Source organism: Tupaia chinensis, unplaced genomic scaffold (genome assembly GCF_000334495.1).
Source record: "Tupaia chinensis unplaced genomic scaffold, TupChi_1.0 Scaffold149686_1, whole genome shotgun sequence".
NCBI lineage: Eukaryota > Metazoa > Chordata > Mammalia > Scandentia > Tupaiidae > Tupaia > Tupaia belangeri.
Window position 1 is genome coordinate 310,443 of NW_006209531.1, and position 5,998 is coordinate 316,440.

The window sequence follows — 5,998 nt, forward strand, 5'->3', positions numbered from 1 at the left end:
TACTCTCCTCAACTATTTTCCTTCATACACACATTACCTATTCAAACAGATAAAATACAAAATAAAGTTAATGTGGCAAGGTTGTCCTACAGTCTGTCTCTTCCCTCAACAAGCTTCCACTAAAATAAACCTTATGACCTAACTGCTCTCTCAGTCAGGAATAGTCACTTTCAGGCTCAGTGCAAGGGCCATCTCCTAGAAGAATTCTTTTGACACTCCACACCACACCCACCCTACAGTATAACTGACCCCTTCATGCCCTTCTACGATTATACTTTAAACAAGTCATTGTCTCTGTTTGTTCAGCTGTCACCTCACTAGGCTAAATGTCCCCTGAAAGTGGGGACTTGAATTACTCAACCAGGAAGCAGCCAGCACAGACCCCGGCACCTGACAGACAGGTGGCAAATGTTTGCCAAGCTCACGAATACCATGGCAAGAGTCTAGTACAGAACTCGGAAGGAAATGTATATGTATGGCCCCTGATTCGTTGTTTTTTGTTTGTTTGTTTTTTTAACAGAAATAGCAGACTCCTTCCTCCCTTACTGTTTGAGCCAAGGGGAGCCTAAAATCTGACCAAGCGCAGAAGAGATGGGATGATGGAGAGGAGGGTCTCTGCAAAACAAAAAAGAGAACCAGTAAGTGGAATAGTCAATGGAGTGCTTCTATGCAAGGCTGGGCCAAGGCTTCTTGCTTCAGAAATAATACAGAAAAAAGCTAACCTCCAAAATTGCAGAGCATTGCCTACAACAGGAAAACCCAGCTGCTGTGGAGAAAGGGTAGCATAAATCTAATCATTTTAAGAAATGATCAGGGGACCAGCAGTTAGCATAATGGCTGTATTGCTGGACTCCCATGTAGTTGACTGTGTTGCTGGACTCCCATGTAGTTAAGCCCAGTGGCTTAAAACTCACGCCAGGCAAGTGGGCATGCATGCTCAGGATCCTGAGAGGAGAATGGAGGAGAAGGGATTGCAGTGTGGCCATCTCCCCTAGAGGGTGATTTCTCGCTTTCTGTCTCTTGTCTTTCTGACGAGCACACATGCCCTAAAGCAAAAACCTCTCTCCCCCCCCCAAAAAAAGAAACAATCTGCTTTGGGGTCAGCTGGTGGTATAGTGGGTGGGCCACTATATGGCCAACTGTGTGGTTTGAGTCTCAGACCCAGTGCCTTGAAAAACACACTGGGGCATGTGTGTGTGTGTGCGCACCTAAAATCCCAAGAGGAGAATGGAGAAGGGACTGCAATGTGGCCATCCCCCCTAGGGGTGGGGGTTGCTTTCTCACCTTCTTCTGCTCTCGCTCTCTCTCTCTCTCTCTCTCTCTCTCTCTCTCTTGCAAGCAGAGAGAAAAAGAAAAAAGAAAGAAATGATCTGCTTCAAATATATAATTTTTTTTTTAAAAAAAAGCCTTTCTATTAATTGTAGCTTTAGTAAACCAAGTGAAAAGAGAGATGTTATTGTAACAAATTAAGACTAGGTAATCATTGTCCATCAAAAAATACTTGGGGGGGGGGGGACAAGCAGATGGCATAACAGTTACATCACTGGACCCCCACCTAGTCAACCACAATTTGAGTTCCAGACCCAGCGTCTTAAAACTCATGCCAGACACATATGTGTGTGTACGCCAAAATCCCAAGAGGAGACTGGAGAATGAATTGCATCATGGCCATCCCCCCAAGAGGTGATTTCTTACTTTCTGTCTCTCGGTCTCTTTGATGAGTGTAGACACCCTTTAGCAAAAAAAAAAAAAAAGGCAAAAAAACTGAGGGACAGACATTGGTGCAATAGTAAAATGTTACACTCTGTAAGGCAATACCATGGTGTGGAAGGTTCAAGTCCAAAGACCTCCCTGAGGCTGCTGTCATGTGAGGACACAGTGAGAAGACACCTGTATACACAACGCCCATGATCCAGGACTGGATGAGGCTGGGGGTGGGTCAAGGGATCCAGACCCTATTAGGGGTGCTGTCTCACTCATAGTAGAAATAAATAAACTTAAAAAAAAAATCTTAGAAAAGGAAAAAATACTGAGGCTAAAACTTTGTTTAAAAAAAAAAATCATTTCACCTCAGTATTCCCTTGGTATATTAGTGACCACTTCCGCTAATTTAAAAAAAGTACCATCAAAGAGGAACCTGGAACTGAACATTATTTCTAAAGCTAGCACTCACTCCTCCTCCTAAGGAATGACACACCAAAATTCAGAAGTGAGACCAGAGGAAAGGACCTGGGCTGACTTAGACCCACATCTGCAAACTGGCAGGTCATGAGGCTCTCTGGTTTCCACTTCTAAAAAGGCTAAGGTCCTTCTCGGCCATAGACTTCTTCACCACTTCCATATTTCTTTTTGCATAACCCATCTCTTCCTCCAGGAGCCAGCTTTCCCCTCTAAACAGCTGAGGAGTTGCTGTGGGAAACCTGCATTCACCCTTCTGATTTAGGGAACTGGTGCAGCTGCCCCAGCATTATGTGGCAGCAGGAGGTCCCATGAGCTGGACTGTCAGCCCCATGAGGGCTGGGGTTACCTCTCTGCACCCAGGGCATTCAAATTTAGTGACTGTACCCTGCTGACTGTGCTGTCACAGACACTCATTTCCTGTCCTGGAGATCCCCTAAGGAAGAACACTGTCCTCAAGTCATGGCTCTGACCTTGGGGAAGCCACTTCTCCATCAATGCCTGCTTCGTCCTTTGTAAAACAGGGCTGTTCCTTGCCACTAGGCTTTGATTAGGCTCCAGAAGGACAAACCATGAGGAAATGCCCTATAATCTAGAAAGACCCACAGTTTCTGTGAGAGAACTTCAAAATATCTGTAGAAAAATGGAGTTGGTGTTTATTTTGGTGCATAAATACTATTAAATCCAGACACAGTTTTTTCATAATATGCATTTCCCATGAACTGAGTGACAAACTCCTGTATTTAAAGTCTTAGCCAGAACTCATGACACCAGAGCACTATCTGAGAAGATGCCTGTAAAAATGACAATGATAAGCAAGGCAGACCTCTGTTGTTGAAGAGAACCTACAATACGAGTCCAAAATTCCTTGCTATTGTTGCTACAGAGGCTAACCCAACAGCCTGCCAAGACTGCAAGAACTCTGGAGTCACCTTCAAAAATAGCTCTGGGGATAGGGAGACAGCAGCAGCGGTTGGGGCCAGGTGACACAGTCAGGGCATCCTGCTCCATTGGCAGCTCGGGCCCAGATCTCCTCAGCCTGGTACCTGGCTACATTGGGCCTGACCCCTGCAGAGAAGGTGGTGAATGCTGCAGTCCTTCAGAGGTACAGGGTCATCTCTCACTCCTCTGAGCTCTCCTCTGTGGAGGTAGGAGGGGCCTGACTCAGCCAAGCTTGGCTCCCAGGCACAGAGTAGATGAAATTAGCCTCAGTCTATGTGTGATTTTTCAGACAAATTATTTCCAAAGCCATGGTTCACCTGTCCACTGGTTAGGAGAGAGAACAGTAAAGATAAAATCAGCATAAATCCTTGTCTTGTCTCAGACCAATCTAGAAAGAAGATGGTATGATAAATGGAGGTGAGAGTCTAGAACAAGATATTAACCATCTTCCCCAACCCTGATGCTGCCACATAATAGGAGGGGACAAAGAACAGTTCAAGAGCATGAAAAGACTTTAGCCACCTAACTACATTTCATAATGTAGTAAGTCTTTAACACTTTGAAGTCCAAAGTTCCCCAGTGGGGCGTGATAAGAGAAATGACTAACATGCAAAGTTACCAAGGTCCTCTTTCTTTCTTCTGTGCCATGTCTCCCCTCTTTAGTCTCCCCACCCCAAAATGGCCAGGCTATGCCATCAAAAGATATCTAGGCCATGTGTGGTAGTGCACACTGGATGCTGCTGCTCGGCAGGTTGAAACCCCATGGGAAGCCCGAGTTGGATTCCCAGCCCACCCAAAAGCCAGGCATCGTGGCATGCACTGTGGTCCCAGCTACTGGGGAGACTGAGGCAGGAGATCTGTGGCCCAGTAAGACACTGCCTAAAATACACATACACACACACACACATACACAACATGGAAAAAAGAGATTTAAACATTTACTAGATCTTAATCCCTCCTATTTCTTTCCCCACACGAAAAAAAGACAAATGAAGTTACTTATAAATGCCTTCTGTTTTTTCTCCCTGTGGATCAATGGATCCTTCTACTCTAACCTCTGTATCTTCTTCTTTCCTTTGTGCCACTAACACTGTGAGTGCACAAACTCTTCAATGGGACGCTAAGATCCTTTTGAGTCAGAAGGTAAACTTATCCATTTCTCTCTCTCTTTCTTATCTCGTGAAGGAAAAAAAAACTTGAGAAATCTTTTATACCCTACAAACCAGTTATCCTCAGTTTTCTCTCAAGCCACCTAAGCTACTGAATGGTATCAGAGGATTTTTTGTATTGCTTTGATATTCCTTGTATCCCTATCTCATTCCGCAAGAATTGCTCACCACACCATCTTAGGTATCACACCTTCCCCCTACATTACTTGCCAAGCTTCAGGCAGCAGGCACACACCATCTGTCCCTGAGCCGTCTCCGTAACAGTCTCCAGCATCTCTCTTCTAGAACCTACCAGCAAGATGTCGGCAGGCACACTACCACCCGAACCTGGGCCTTTTCCGTAACAATCTCCAAATCTCTCTTTTACATGCTAACAGCAGGATGACTACAGCAGGAACTGAAACACAGAAGATGACACTGAGTCTCAGCTCCACTATGGAATGGGAGTTTGACCGCCAGCAAATTGGTCTTCCTGGTGCTTAGGGGTGGAGCTGGCTGATCCCCAAATGACCTTTGAGTTCTAAGGAATCTGGATGTCTTCAGGGGAACAGGAGGAGCCCCGAAGGTATTTCCTCTGAAAATATTCCAACTGGAAGGAAGAAATGTGAAGGCCATTGCATTGTTCTGCATGAGCAGCCCTCTCCCCTTACCAACCGAGCATGTAACTTCCTCTGCACTGCAGCAAACCCAGAAGAGTCCACTTTCCCAGTGAGAGCCTAATCAATCCATCAGCACATTTGTATGGGCCATCGTACAAATTGTTCCTAAAGTGCCTTCCAAAAATAACAAACATCTACCCAAAAACAAAACAAAACAGCCTCCACACACACAAGGATCACGGCAGAGCTGCAGGGGCCCAGGAAGAAAAGGAGAAAAAATGTGTGAGAGAAGGGCAGAAGAGAGAACAAAGCTCAAAGACAGGAGAGAAAAAAGAGTGGAGAGGCAGAGTGCCTGTGAGCAAGAACTCAGCCTGCCAGAAATTCCAACTGAAGGCTGGAAACCTCTTCACTAGTCCCAGCTTCACCAGTGACTGATAAGCTGACCTGGGACAAGATGTTTCCTCATGGGGAGAGCAGAACAGTTCACTTAAGTATCTCTCAGGAAGACCGGGATCTTAGGTTCTGGCAGGCTGGGCCGGAATCTGGTTTGCTTGGGTATTGTTAACTGCGTACTCTAGGGCAAGTCATTTTTAGTTCTTATCTATCAACTGAATAAACAATCTCACCTCACTGGGTTGTCGTAAAGTGAAAATGAGATAAATATGAGAGATACAGGACAGTGTCTGAAACAATGAACACTCAAACTCATGCTGGCTCAGCCCCTTCCTGCTCTAACAAGCTGTGTCTGACACTCAGTAGACTTCCAAAGGTCATGGTTTCAGCTGGTCTGGAAACATATGCCAAGACTAGGCTCAAAACACAACAGTTAGTTTAGACAAAAAGAACAACATGTTAAACAAGTGAACCCCCAGATCATTTACCACTAAATTCTTAAAAAAATAAAATGCGCAAGGCACTTAGCAGCCCCCTTCAATAAAATAACTATATTTATGACTAAAATATTAGGTTGTTGGAAAAGTTATGATGTATTTTTCTATGAAAAAATGCATCATGATTTTTCTGATGACTCAATAATATTAGTCTCAAGGGGAACTAAGGAATACTATACACACACACACACACACACACACACACACACACACACACACT

The 5,998-nt window shown here is 44.8% G+C and overlaps 1 protein-coding gene across 1 annotated transcript in view; it reads right to left on the reverse strand.

Annotated features, from left to right (window-relative positions):
* SUSD6 (sushi domain containing 6) overlaps positions 1-4,720 on the reverse strand; it is a 66,340-nt gene extending 61,620 nt beyond the window's left edge. Inside the window, exon 1 of the mRNA XM_006171507.3 lies at positions 4,582-4,720. The gene's annotated coding sequence lies outside the window, so the exon portion shown is untranslated. The remainder of the gene's footprint in view (positions 1-4,581) is intronic.
* Between the last annotated feature and the right edge of the window lie 1,278 nt (positions 4,721-5,998).